The sequence below is a fragment of the Amblyomma maculatum genome, chromosome 10, assembly GCF_055883805.1.
Source record: "Amblyomma maculatum isolate TAMU_Amacu chromosome 10, ASM5588380v1, whole genome shotgun sequence".
In the NCBI taxonomy this organism is placed as follows: domain Eukaryota; kingdom Metazoa; phylum Arthropoda; class Arachnida; order Ixodida; family Ixodidae; genus Amblyomma; species Amblyomma maculatum.
The window spans coordinates 178,669,267-178,685,303 of NC_139353.1; positions in this window are offsets into that span (position 1 = coordinate 178,669,267).

Here is a 16,037-nt window from a genome sequence, read left to right on the forward strand (position 1 = left end):
ACATTTGAAGACCAGCGTCTGTCCTGTTCAAACGTGTTCTCTATAATTTCTCTTGTGTCTTAAGAAGCCGAAGCAAATGTGATTTCACATGCTTCCAACTCACCCAAGTTTCGACTTATAAAAGAAAGACTACCCTAGATGTAGCAATAGTTTCATGTATTCTTAGTCAAGGAAAGAGTGTGATAAAAAAATTGGGCAAAATGTAGCGAGGAAAGTTCCTGATTGGATAATTGTAACAGCAAATGCTTGCACCGGGATATGTACATCAGCGTCCTTTTCTACCGGGGACGTTTTCTTTCCAGGCTGTTTGCGGCCCTTTATATACATACACCCGTGTCACTCGCATAGGCAAAAGATACCTCCTACTTTATAGTTCAATCATTAAATATTATAGAAACTTGACGCAGAGTTGAGGTGTTGCTAAGAAGTGCCATGCTTATTCGATTAACTCCTCCAATTCGTCCATCTCGGCAATTTTTTGTTCATCTTAAAGAAAGGGTGTGTGGGGAGAGCGACACAGGGAAAGATGCTAAAATACGAGATTAAGATGCCTAAAGATATATTGGAAGGGCGATAAACGTAACTAGAAGATTGAGAAAGAGGCTGAGGTAGACGGATACATTATTCCTATCGAGCGCTGCCAATATATTGCCCGCATGTAATGAAGCCTTTTGTTCTGAGCGAATCGAAGAAAAAAATTTAAATGCTGATTGCTACGAGGCGCTTCACTAATTTCGGTAAGGTGAGTCAATTTTATAACATGTGCTCACAAAAGCTCTCTGGGAATTCAGGGGTGCCGCTTGCCAGCTTAAAAGTGTGTGAGAACTAGCGATTCGACTCGTGCTGACTGCACCAACTATGCGATATCTGAGTGCACAGTGCAATAGACGAAAAAGATTAGCATTGACGCCTGCGCCTTCCTTCTGTTTATCGCCGAGTTCCTCCAATATTCACCTATATATTGCTCCAAAAAGTGTTATTTGCGCTGACATCTCTGCTTTCTTTTTTTCTACCGTACTTTTCTGTACTCATGGGGCAAAAATTACAGATGATTTAGCGTGATAATGCCAAGCTCTTATTAGGTACACTAAATAATACACTGATTTTCAGTTTAGTTTAGGTTCGGCGCTCGGTTGTCAAGGTCAAGCGCCCGAAAAGGCTTTGACAAAGACAAAGTAGTCCGGCCTTCTCAGTCAAAAAAGTACAAAAATTCTCATCTGTTGTTACGACAGATGTTATGTGAGGTTTATGACAGGAAGCTTGTTGTGACTACAGAATGTTCTGTAGTAAAATCGATTTCTTTTTGTATTTACAGCAGGTAAGAACTACAAAACTGCCGAAAACAACTGCAGAAAAGGACTACAGATAAACAGAAAAACTCGTTAATTTTGACAGAACTGCAGAATATCTTGTCATATTTTTGACCCGGTATGTTGCTCTCTTTAAATGTGTAGTTCGAACTTTCTTCTTAGTTTTAATACTTCGATCATAATCTCGGGCGGAAATATATTTATAAGTGCCACCACCCCTGACCAATCCCACCATGAGAATATGCGCCATATTTTAAGATGCCAATAAAAAGGAGAGCGCTTGAGAATGATAGATAAACACTCAAAATATTCGGCTTCGGCGATGACGTCATGACTAATCGAAGGCACTAGTGAGAGATGATCTGTCTGCGCCTCCACTTAATGACAGCTTATTTTAATGCAGGTCAAGTACGCCTCAAACAACCATCGGCGTAATCAATGACTGGGGCCCCAATTTAACGCACTCTAAAAAGCGTTTTACTCCAAGCTGTGAACCAGTTGTGATGGGTAAAGGAGACTCAGCTTAACGGATCAGCAACAGGCCTGCGTTTAAAGATAACGTGACTTTTTATGCTGATCTCAGCACACATTCCGCTCAAATGACACGTTTTCGTTTGCCCTTCCGTTTCCATGTATATGATCGGTTATACACAAAGGGCGTTCAAATAATTCGCATTGTTGGCATGAAGCAAGGCAGACACTAAAACGACAACGTTCTTCGGCCACAGGTGGACAATTTGGCAAAGAGCCGTCGCTCTAGACTTTCCTTCATTGCCCACATAAAACAGTTGCGACTGAAGTGTCTCAAAGCAATGAATTTGCTAAAAATTCTCTCTCACCGGTCATAGGGCACAGACCGTGACTGCCTTCTGAACCTTCTGAATAGTGCAGTTCTATCACGCATTGACTATTGCTCGATGGTCTATGGGTCAGCATCATCCTCTGCGCTAAAATTGCTTGATCCCGTGCACCACCTCGGCCTTCGCCTCGCTACGGGCGCTTTTCGAACTAGCCCAATTGCTAGCCTCTATGTCGAGGCGAACCGATGGTGACTGCAACGAAGGAGACAATTTACTTCTCTAACTTATGCTATGAAGGTACTATGCCAACTGGACCATCCATGTCGTCAAATCCTGCTTGAAAAAACTGGCACAGCACTTTTCTAAAAAAAACATCTCTAACACCACCATATCCATAAACCCTGACTGCTCATTGGAGGGTCAAATTCTAAAGTTAAAGCTCAGCTACTTTGGTCATCTGATGAGAAGAGAGGAGTCGCTGGAGAAAGATTTGATGTTGGGAAAGGTTGAGGGTCGCCGGAGAAGGGGTAGGCAGCGAACGCGATGGTTAGATGGCATTCTCGAGGCATTGCAGATGAAGCTATGTGATGTTAAGAAGATAGTGAGAGACCGGAAAGCGTGGCGTGACATGGTCCATAGGGTCACGAAGAGTCGGACACGACTGAACGCCTGAACTGAACTGATCCAATCAGAGTTGCCACGCATATTGAATATCTGGATGTTCCGGTTACCAGTCTTCATACAACTTCCATAAAAGACCTAATTGCTCCTTAGGAAATGCACGGTGTTAATTGCGACCTGTCGTTTCTTGAGGTGGGGAAGCACGCATCCCCTATTGCCATACAGCAGCACTTCATGTCACTACAGGCGAAGTACACTTGTGATGAATATTACAGCGATGCTTCAAAGTCTGCTCAAGTGTCCTGTGCAGCACATGGACCGCACTTTTCACTTTCAAAAACACTGAACAGACACACAAGTATATTTACCGCTGAATGCTATGAAATCCTGCTAGCTGTGAGACACATTATAGAAAATAAAATACAGGCATCGATCATCTATACGGACGCCCTCAGAGTTTTAACGTCCCTATCCTCTTGGAAGTCGCATAATAAGAATTCCCAGAGCTGAATTCTTCCTATAACATCCTCATGTCTGCCTATAAACTAGAACTTAAAATTACACTGCGTTGGGTGCCAGGCCACCGCTGTATACCAGGTAACGAGGCAGCTGATAGGCTTGCTGCATCAGCTGCACTTCGATACACTACAGACATTGATAACATATCATATTAGGACCTCAAGCAACACATCAAAAACATGATTGGATAAGAATGGCAAGAGGAATGGGACGCAGCAACAGAAAATAAACTACACACAATAAAGCCAAGGATAGGCAGGTACACCACAGAAAAACAAGACAGATTTAAAGAAGTAGCCCGGTGCAGGCTGAGAATTGGTCACACATACACAACACATACATATCTTTTAACTAACTCTCCTGCACCGCACTGTTTGAGATGTGGTGATCGGCTCACTGTCATTCATGTTTTAATCATATGTGCACAACTGGAACAAGAAAAGAGACGTCATTTTCCCTCCTTGTTCACTCATCAAATACCTGCACACCCATCCATTTTTATTGGCGACAACCCAATGTTTCTTTTAAAACAGGTGCTTAAATTTTTTATCACAAGTAGGCTTTTTACATGGAATTTTTTATCGACATGGGTCTCAGCCCGCTCTTCCTTGAGAGGACGGATGAGGTCTTTTAAAGCATCTACATATACATCGCACATCCATTATATATCGCAAATCAATTTTAGGTCCTATACACCATTTTTTTTAGCGATATTACAGAGCGAATTCATTTTTAGGCCCTATACACCACTGTTTTTTATCCCTTCATAACACATCACAACTATCCCATTACGTAAACTTGAGTACACCGTTAACCTTGAGTTTGGCGCTCTTTGGCCTGAGTCGCCCTTGCGCCATTAAAATCCATCATCATCATTATCATCATCATCACCCTTCTTCAATATTTGTGTTCTGGCAGAGCATTTACTTAAAAATCACTTCCTCGTCCTCCTGGAAGTGTTTTCAAAGGCATGTTCTTCCGAGAAGAAAGGGGAAGGTGGTATTTCGCGCGAGTTTGGCTGAGTATGGTGGATGTTGCAATATTTCATCGTCTGAAAATGCTCCGTGTGTCAATGTCACCTGTGCTGAGTGAAGCGGTGCATTGTCATGGAGTAGGAAAAAGATCTTCATATTTGCAAGTTGTCGTAAAAAATGTTGAGAACTGAGTTTCCGCTCACAGTAACGTGTTCCGCTATTTATACGACAGTCAGCCACCGGTCAGCGTGCCTTGGAGCCCCCGATACCTTCATTGTACACCAGCCAGAGACAGTAGACAACAAAAAATAACCTTTGGTATTCCAGCCTTGTTAAATAATATAGATATTCTTCATGATTCAGGCTTTAAAGAATTGAACGTTATAAATTGACACCGCCATTCGCTTAGCATGGATCTTCTTTGAATGGCGGCCCTCCAGATACAGAAAGCGTATCAGTGGGAGTCCTCCCAATTTGCCGATAAATGCGGCCGTTTTAAGCTTAATGTCCTCCCCTCTTTTTGTGGTGCTCTAAAGAACATAGATTTTATATCCTGCCAAAAGTAGACACAAGTACGTACATTGTGAGGCTTCTTGTGTGCACCAGTTTGAAATTTATGGTACTGATAATTCGAACATTATAAACGCCCCTCGAATTTTGCCCTCACAGCTGAAAAGGGAGTGCTACTGTGTTGCAGCGGATCACAATATATGTATGATGGACGAAGACTTTCTCGGAATGCTATAATAATGCAGCCGTGGGAGGTAAGACCGAAGTGCGCCCTCACGAGGAGGCCCTCCCCGCATGGACGTTTTCGACAGGAGCTTGCCGCTATGTTCCGTATGAAGAGTTGACTGAGAGCTGCCGCTTCTGTGCCGTCCCGCCCCTGTGGGAGATACGAGGCTTACAGCCGTGCGTGAGGCTTGATGTCTTTGAAATAGAAGCAACGCATGGGGGTCACTTAATTTAGAATACTAGCTTACTCGACCAAAAGGAGGAATAAAATACGGCCGGTGCATATGTTTTTGTATATTCATCATTCTCGTAAGTGCTAGTATTCGCTGATCGCAGAACATTTGGCCATTAGTTAATATAGTAGCCTTAATCTTGGGTATCAATATCGGTTTTGGTAACAGCATGGAGTGGTCTGCGTTTATCAATGAACGGGAGTAAAATTTGTGAATGAAAACAACATATTATTGATTAGTTTAAATTCACTCAGTACAATATGGGATATCAAAAATATCTAGGTTTACCCTCACTGTCAGAAAAGCCACAAGCTTAAGTGGCATGCATATATAATAAAGCAACAAGGACGTAACTCACCATTGCTACTCTAAAATTTGCCACTGAACAAACATATTGTTAGTGCCCGTGATTCGCCGCCTTTACAGATGACTGAATATGTGTTCGTTATCACAACTATATGATTGATAACAAATACTTCATTCTATCTGCACTGAGCCGTTTTTGCCATCTCTATAGACCATCGGGGACACCTCTTACCACCATCTAAATGATTTAAAGTGGTGTTTGATAGTTCTTTGACATGCGTTCAGTGAACTGTGAAGGCACGGTCGCGCGGGCTGTTGTGACGCTCCGAACACCTGCACAAAGAACCGGTAGCGTATTTGCATTAGTTCTTATGTGGTATGTCGTGCGAGTGGCGATGGACGAAAGCCACTCCAGAATGTAGACCAGTGGACTGGAGACCGGCAGACGAATGCCTATAGGCAGCGAAGAGCAAAGGCGTATCGCTGGCTTCTACAAATCTCACTATCCCTTGTCATCCGAGCCGCCGACTTCCAGGAGCCACTTGACTCTTCTGAAGGGGATTCGAAGAAAAAGGAAACAAGGCGGCCGAGAAACGGCACGCAGGACACTGATGGAATATTAGGATCTTAGGAGGTGATGCAGACGATAGGAGGCAAGGCGTAGAGATTATAATTGGGTGCCCAAGAAACATTGTTGCAGTGTGATCTAAACGAAATGTTCATTGTTTTGTAAATCGGTGTAATTAGGTTCTGGGTTCTGTACTTTATGTGGTGATGGTTACAAAGGAAAGAGGAGGGCGAATTTAGTAAAACTAGAAAAGAAAGAAATGTGCTGATTAGTTACAACTTTAATAGAACAGCAAAATAATTTATGTAGAGCCATGACATTCCCCTGATACAACAGCATTTCCCATACATAACGTCATTAGCTGCTCCTTGTTGACTGTTCTCTGTGCATTCCTTCCTTGGGGCTGATTTACGTAGGGGGGACCGGCACACAAAATAGACCTCTTCACCAACGAAGTCTCGAAACCTGGGAACTTGGCCCTTAGGTGTAAAACTGCAATAAAATGTATTGAGCTAACCCTGCACATCGTCAGCTATGTCATTTAGTTTACTAAACTTCGTCAGCAATTTTTAAAAACCAAGTTTGTCTTGCGAAAGGTGACTAGCGATATTATTACCTTCTCGGCGTAGTAGTACTGACACATACCTTAGAGTGCAAACGTTGCACTCCCCACATATCTGGGAGAGAATTGCTGGAATCGTTTCCAGACCTCCATAGGCTATCATCGGCACGGTGCTACAGCCGGCCAACTAGTGCCGCGATCTTCGAGGAGCTTTTCCAGAATTCGAACCCTTCCGAGACCGCAAGATCGACTCCACCTCCGACGTAGGCGGAACCATCTTCCACCGTCACTGAGAGCAATATAGTAAAAACCCATGTTATCTCTTATCACCCGCTATAGCTCAAAATGAATCCGTGCGAAACTGCGCCAGTTCCACGTGCAATGTATGGCTGAAATTTTTAAAACAGTGTCAAGAAGGCTATGGGAGCTAATTGCACAAGCACGGCTAGTGAGAGAGAGTACAACTGTTGAACTGAGTTCGTAATACGAAGTTCTTGCTGCTTTACCGTACCTCTGGACAACGATGGGACACACTCTGGGTAATTTTGTTTTTCCAGCCGTTTTGAATGACCCAAGCAAGTAGCAAAGTGTATTCGACATTATGTTTGGTATTCATAGCATCTGGTCTCAAAGCGATCCGCAAAATATAATGTAGCCCTCAGAAATAACGCAATAACGTTTTACTTAATTGAAATCCTGGAGTCCATGCAGGAAATATGGGAGTAGAGTGATCAAGCGCGTACACATACTGGAAGATATCTATAGTGGCCGCACAGTCAACATTGTCCTCCTTATATCCCTAGTTGATAGACAGAAATAATTGTTCTTATCTTATTTTATTTCACGAAAACTATAAAATTCCCAAAACGACATTGGGCAAGAATGCAGTGCTAATCATTGTATTCGAAGCAGTTATTGAAAATGAATGGTTAATAGAGAATGCCTCAGACCCGTACGCTTCCTAAGCATTGCCTTGTAATTAACCCGGAGAGCGAGTAGCAAAGCGTGCTCATCGTCGAGTGCTGGATTTGAATATGAACGTGCTTAAACATTTAAACTTATTCAACACTTCCGGGAGGAAAGGGCAGGCTGCAATAGGTGACGAGGTGATGAAAATGAACATGACGATGAACGTTGGAGAGCGTTGTCCTCCAGTGGACGGAGTTGGGCGGATGATGAAAAGACTGCAGAAACTCCCAGGGCTTTCTGAATGAACAGTCAATTTTATCGCTGCTCTGTTTATAAAGAATTAATGAAAAAGATGAATGAAAAAAAAAGGGGGGGGGGGGGAGGGGGGCTGATAATCACAGCTTTTTAAAGTAGGTAGAAACTCCCCGTGCTTTCTGAATGAACAGTCTTTTATATCGATGCTCTGTTTAGAAAGAATGAAGGAAAAAAAAAGGAGGGGGGCTGATCATCACAGCTTTTTAAAGTATGACGCGACAGCGTTCATGGATTGCTTTTTCCGTCTCTCCTTGCGCATTCTGTTTTGCGTTCTTTTAATTGCTGCTAGCTTAATAAGCAGTATTTTATCCGTACATATACTATCCCTAGCATACTCACTAGCGGACAGCCGTAAGGCATGTCGTTATGTAAAGGAGAACCAAACATGGGTAAAAATCCCGGCTTTAACCAAGCGCTAGTAACGTACATTTGTGTCCTAGAGCAACGTGTCCCATTTGAATTCGAAGGGTTCTAAAAAGCTGTATGAGGATCTCACGCTCCTATCTAAAAGGTAAAGCTCGAACTGTGAGTGCCTGATAATCCAACCATGCCTTCTGGTCTCAAATGGCATCACGTTACCCGACAGCCAGTCCGGGCCCGGCAATCCACTTGCTAATTAACTTTCACCTCGCAGAGCCATGCCTGATAGCTTTCGCTCTAAACACCAACGACGAGGCTGAGGACACCAACAAAGAAGCTTCTTTACAATGGGGTTTTCTAAAGCTGTCGCTTTAAAAACCGGAAATAAGCGATGTAGTATTTTCATGCAAAGTGTATGATAAAGATTACCGGACTGTCTTGATTATTGGTTAATGGAATAAAAAAATATTTCAAGGGACACAAATTCCGTCACGGGTATGACTCGAGAGCAGTAATGGCTATTGTCGGCGGATCATTTCTCAGACGCTCCTTTCTGTCCATGCACATTACTACTAACTTCTTACCTAATTTCTTAATTCGTCTGCCATTTATCTTACTCACAGTTATCACATAAAATCGTGAGCACCGCATCATGTGAAAGGCCGCCACATAAAAATGTAAATCTTCACTTTCACCTGCTCCTAGAAGCTTGTCTCTGGGACTGCCTGACTCGGTGGCTGGAAGTCGCGAGGCTGCTGTTCACCAGCATATATGTGTGAGCCCAAAGGAGCACAGACACTCTGACAATGAAGATGCTAGTTGGTTAGAGCTCTCGAGGGAGTCTGGAGCAGCTGCGTTGTTATATACAACGTGTGACTGGACACCTAGGGCATCATATTTGCTGCCCCTGCCTGATATATTGTGCTGTATATTTACTTTTTTTCTATAAAATCGTTGTCCCAGTATGTTTTGCTGTCCCGATGTTTCCAATAAATGTTCTTTACACACTCAGGGCGTATTGTGCCGATAGGTTCGATATCCCACCTCACTCTTCTAATCTAAGTGAAGCTATGCTATCAACTCTTGACCAGTAGACCATATCATTGGTCTGATGATGTGACATAACCTTCAAAACATTATTCGGTCGGTCACGTCAAGTGTCAAAGCAGCCTGTATGTTAGAGGCAGGCCCGTGGCGTTTTATCCTGCAGACTGGGGCCGTTGAAGCTAACGCGTTGAAGATTGATCTCTGTATTTTACGAAATCCTACTGCGCTACTCTTCGCACTGCGGTAAAATAGTGTTCAGGGCTACAATTTGGAGGCATGCTACAGTTTTCTCGACTAGCTTAGTTTATAGGTCAGTGAACACGCACAGTTATATAAGCGTCCTTGATACGTGCAAAATGTTTTGCGCTCATCAGCTCTTGTAACGAAATTAGTCTATGGCTTGTGCGAGAAACTATGCCCGACAATACGTATAACATCTTCAAGTAACACTTAATGAGATGTTAAATCTACAAGCTGCATCGGTTACTCTGCTTCAAGCTTTTCAGTGAAACCTCTTAGCTATTCTCTGCCATAAATTTCAGGAACATTATTCTCCGCTTCTTGCTCACGAAGCCCCTTCGTATCTTGGGACATTTAAGTGACGCCAGTTGGTATGACAACCGAGTAAAATTTACCTTGCAACTCTTTTGCTTTTCTGCTTTTCTGCAGGCGCGCCCCTCACGAAACACGAGCACGAAAAATATCTCTATACATCTATCCTTGCAATAAATCCGGCATTTTGCCAGCCTCACTGTCTCCTATTGCATTTGACCGGCAGTGCCACCATGGGTGGTTTAACTCTATTGGACTCAATTCTCGACACAGAAAACCAAACTTTGGGCTTCTACTTCGTAATATTTAGCATTCATGTTATTGCACAAAAAGTATATACTCACGTTTGGCTTAAATGTGAGGTTGGTATCAAACCCCTATGACACCCGTTACTGTTGACATGAAGCCGAATTTTTATTAGCTGTAAGAAACGAGACGTCATAGACTTGTTCTGCCGATTAGCATCTACTTTGACACCTACGCCAGTTTCGTTGACTGACTTGCGATGCCACATCAAGGAGCATGTGCCCTTCAACGTGACATTGAAAATACGTTTTGGTAAATATTTTCCAGGCAATCTTCCGTCTGCGTTCAAAAACCTGACATAGATGGTTTAGAAACTATTTCAGCTTTCTATTGGCACTAGTAACATCCTATGTGTCGCTTACTTATTCTAGTAAACATTCAATATAAAGTTGGTTGAGGGGTTCGGTGCATATGCTCCACGGTTTTACTATGACAATTGGAAGCAATTTCATGTATCTGCGAAAATTACTTTACAAATGCATGCCGTTCAATGTATTCAAAACACCTTTTTTCCATAGGCGCGACCCATATCTCATTTTTTTTTTATTTATAGGTACTGCGATCTGGTACAGATCATAGCAGGGTGGGAAAAACAAAAAGAAATACAAGCATATAAACGCACTCAAATTCATAAAATTTGCAGGCACTTTTCAAACATTAGTAAAGAACTTTGAGTTACAGTCTCGCTATTAAGCTTATTCCATTCCGTAATTGTCCTCGGAAAGAAAGAATATTTAAAACAGTTATTTCGCGCGTTCACAGGGGTTATTGTTAGTGCATGCCTTTGTCTCGTATTATAACCTGAAGAGTAAGTAATATAATTGGAAGTGTTAATATTATAATGACCTTTTACGAGCTGGAAAAGAAACTTTAATCGGCAGACACGATTGCGCTCAGTCACAGAAGGTAATCCACTACGCTTTACAAGCTCGCTGACAGACGCACGGCCATATGAATTAAATACAAACCTAACGACCTTATGCTGTATGCGCTCAAGTTTATGAATGTTAGTTAAGGTGAAAGGGTCCCATATAATTACGGCATATTCTAACAGTGGACGGATGAGGGAGTTGTAAGCTAATAGGCGGACACTGGGAGGAGATGACTTCAGTGAGCGCCTCAAGAAAAAAAGTTTGCGCAGTGAATTAGCTACAACCGCATCTATGTGTTTTGTCCATGAAAGGTTGTTAGTAATCCATAAGCCCAAATATTTATATTCTGTTACCTCCAATAATGATGTGACAAGAACAGTGGTCGTGCTAGGCAACAATATTGTAGCAAAGAAGAATATCGACAGTGCCGCGAGAGGAGTCCTCGCGCAAAGCCAGCCATTAAATCACCTTTCCCCAGGTCGTCATGTTGCGCTGCCTTGTCGCTTGCCGCCACTTGCCATCTTGGTGGAGCGCGGTTCATCCCCATGCTCGTTTAGAGCGTCGACGCCATCTGTACGCCGGGACCATCGGTCTATAGAGCGCGCAGACTCCGCCGCGCGGCTCAGTCCCAGCCCTTCCTGCCCCGACCCGATGAGCTGCAACTCCAGCCTCCCCGCCGCCATCCAGGACCTGAAAACAAGTCGTACACACGAACCGATCAGACCCGAAACCAGACCAAAGTCTCGAAGGACAAGAACACGCAACCACCACCCAAGCCTTCTGACGCGACCTAGACCCGTCGGTCCCATGAAGACTTTAGTGGCGGATGGTTGAAATTATCCTGGAAGGTGGATCACCCAAGCATCATTCATGGTGGTGGCGAGCAGGCCATTCTCGTCTATCTTTCATCGGACATACGATCACGTCATCCTCGGCATCGAGCAGCCGACCGGGACGGCCGCACGCTGGTCCGGGGAAATGTTGCGGAAAACAGGATAGGCCGTCGCGCGAGAGAAGCCGACGCGCTGAGCCAGCTGGTAAATTATCTTTCACCCTTTGATACCATGTATCAACATGACTGAAAACTTCAGGTAACATTCGCATGAAATGTATTTGGTATTTTGTATTGCTCTGTTGCAGGCAGGCGGAGATGGGTTATTATGGAGCGGTATCGGTGAAGGGGGCGTGGCTTGTTCGGTCGGCGCATGTCTGTTCTTCGATATATATAGTGGGTCTTTCCTAAGCAATAAACAAGATTTAGTTAGCGCCAGTCTCGTGTCTATCTTCATCTCCTGTGTGCGTTTTGGTTATCTCCAAAAATGCCATCTGAAGCTGGAAACCATCTAGCCCTCGTAGAAAATCTTTTAAAGCAATTCTAAACTGACAAAAAAACCTGGTATAGCTAATATGTAAAATGTTTGAGGCCGTGAAGGATGTCATAGTGGAAGACCTCGGAAGGTTCAGTTGTCAAGAGCACTTAATGTGTGCTGACATCGCTTAGTACACAGGCTCATGTTCGTTCTACTTCAGCAAATAGAGACCGCCTGGGCCGGGAACGAGCAAGCCCCTTGGTTTTAGTACTTAAACGCCCTCATAGTTGAGCCAATGTTCTGAATCGCGGGAAAAGGAGGTGGAGGGGGGGGGGAGTGAAAGACCATGGATTATTCTGCCAAGATTTGTTAATCGGAAGGCGCTGTCCAATCATGTGGTCCATAAATAACTACTAATCATGAAAATAATTTTGACCAAGAAAGCAAACCTGAAAACCACTGAATTACTCCTGGCTAACATAAGAATGCCGCTAAAGTAACCTCAAACAGAAAAGAAACATTAGCACTGGGGTTTCTGTGGCATGCGCATTGAGTCAGCGACTAAAAGTTTATTTCAATTGTATAAATCGAAGCGTTAATTTTGCGTTCGAGAATCAGGCACAAAAGAATATATGACAACAATATTGTTAAGCCTGCACTGAAAAATGCGGCTGAAATCGAAGAAGTTTACTGATATTTGTTGGTATGATGGGTGTACAATTTTGTTCAATTTTAGTCACTCTTGAATTTTAAAAGACACCAGTAAAAACAAACTCATTTCGTTAGAAATACAATTGCCTGAAATGCTTTTATAGCGCTGCAAGACTTCAGTGTCATCCAATGAACTTTCTACACTAAAATAGAAAGTGAGTGTAGCTTGCGTACACAAGAGAAATAGGATTTGCGGCGGTAACTTCATTAGCACATAAAGTTCATTCTATTCAAGCAAATAAAGGAGTCGACTGCCCTTTGGTTTTCTATACCTTCAAAATATTTTAAGGGTTAAAAAGTTACTTCGAGGAAAATTTAAGAAACAGATAAATACTGAAACAAACGACTGCACTTAGAGTCTACTTGGCGAGGGGAATATAGGCGTGAAAAAATCTCTTGTGACTCCATCAAGCCCTACGGAGATGAGAGGGTCAGCAGAATAAAGCATTCCTTACATATTATTAGCCTTGCTTTCAACATTTATTTCCGCACATGAGTATACTTCTGTCAGTCAAAGAAACTGCAATTTATAAAATATGAAAGTTTACATGTTAAGCTAGCACTGGCCCTCCCTTCTTTCTCGTATCCTCCAAATACTGCACTAACTTGAAGCAGAACGGGACATCGAAAACAAATAAATATTGTGCGTTATTACACCGCATATATTGATTTGCCCCTAGGCAGTGAAAAGCTAAAAAGCTGAAATTTTCCTCTTTCCTCAAGAATTCAATACCAAAAAGTACATTGAAAAAACAAAAACGCCTTTCGCATGTTGCAAATAAGCAGGGTTGTCTTTAATTTCAATTCATTTATATTTTTTAGGCAATAAACTGTTACAGCGAGTGAACTAAAGCTAGCTGGGTCTTTGCATCGCCATGAACAACAGAAACAGGAATGTTCTTCACTTCGCCCAATTATACGTCCATCATAAGAAAAGCGCACTCTTTCTACAATTATAGCTTGCGCGACACAGAAAAGGAGGCAAAATGACCATAAACACCCATGGAGTACATATGGGCTTGAATCTTTATTCACAAGGCACTGTGCAGCGTTCAATAGATATGCAGATTCAGTGAGGCATAAATGCCAGTTAACATAGGGAGAAAACACAAGAATAGGCAGTCGGTAAAGCAAACAGATACGTACGTGCTGCCGTTCATAAAACAAAAGGGCGCTTACTCTTAGCCTAAACACACGTACTGATGTGACATTATTGCGTTAATGTCGATATGCAGATATGCTGTGGACAATGCGAACATTGTTGCATATACAGACATGAAACTAGAAGCGCATTACCCTTTTTAATATCTAGATATATCATTTTTATCTTTTCCTGCGAGCAAGTGAAGGCTGTGTACTTGGATATATTTAACATTCCTTTATTTTCATACTATCTTGACCTGCATACAAGCCTAGAAGGAAAGCAATAGTTGAAGCACAGATGTTTTTCAACCTTTCAGCGGGGCGGCTGGCAGATAGATAAAACTCATGAACAGCCGGAAGAAACACGTATTAAACAGCTGTCAAAGAGGAGGTCTCAACTCTGATGATTATACTTTAGAAGTAGTCATGGTGCTTGTAATGAACATGCTTTTACGCACGTTGCCTATCACTAGATTTCACAGACCACTGCTTCTGTGACGTCAAAGACGGTAATTGCTGATGAGAAAGGCCCACCTTCCGTTCATGCCACCAACACGTGGCGAGGAAAGGCGATATTCCCAAAGATATGGAAAAGCTGAGGATGAACGCTAAGGTTGCATGGCTCATCAAAGACCACTAGCCATCTTATATGTGTGCGTTTCCTGTGAGCAGAAGCTGCTTAGGTAAGTCGCTCATTTAGAGATAAATGTGAGTGCCTAGTCCTGATATTTCGTGACCTAACGCGCGGGGGCCCTTTTCCTGGCTTTTCTTGCTTTCTGTCCTTGTACTGAGCGACATCGGCAGCTACAACCGGCCATCAAGGCCTTCTCCGAAGAAGCGTTCGGAAGGAGATCGGAGCGCCGCCTAAGGGCATCGACTGAGAACCAGCAAAACATCTCCTTGCAGCGATCAACGCTGCAGGCGCTTCTCATTATAGATGGCTTGGCTCAACGTTATTGTCTATCTTTCCCTGTTCTTGCTGGCAACGACGAACCAACCAGAGCATAATCGTCATGAAAAAATGGACAACTTGAAAGTGAGTAATAGCCATCGCTTGCCCATAAGACCTTACATATGGCTGATCATAACTCCCTAAATATCATTCAGTGTAGTCTTCCGTAAAGGTTCTCGTGCCGAAGGTGTCCGTTGTGAATAATTTCAACAATGTGAGCCGACACATCTTCACTTCAGCGCTACATCAGATATCTAAGGAGGCTCTACCACACTTTTTCGTGACTACCTCTTTTTTAAATAAAGTGGAGTTTAGGAATACATTTTTCAGGATATGGCATTATCTTACTATCGCTTTATATTTTATATTCGAATTTTTTTTTCACGATCTTATCATTCTGATTTCAATAGCCGATTAGAAACTTTGAAGTTAAATTTCCCAACATGGAACGTCAGGCTCGGAAGAAAGAGTTATAATTGCAACTTTGTTTAATATAATTGACATAGTGTGCTTAAGCCAGCCTGGCTCCAAATTGGGATTGCAATGTATGGAAAAAGAGTTATTTGCTGTTTGTTCTTGGTAAATAAACGTCTCCATATTTATTAAGTTGTTAAGACCAAAATGAAGCTAGCATTACAACGGGAAGTAAGTCATATATTATAGAACGGCCATATGCAGAAGCCATGAGAATGTTTATGTGTATTAAAGACCTAAGCGAAATTATGAAGTGGGAAATACGGAGGGAAAGACTTGGGCTCTTCGGTTTTAACCTAAAACAACATCAAAAAACGGTGATCTGATAACTGCCTATTGTTTTCTTAAGATAAGCCAAACTACACTGTACGATAATTAAGGCAGGCCTTAAAAACCGTGCAGAAATGCACAATAATTTGTTGTGCAGGTCAAGTTTAAGAGCTTAATTATTGTATCTT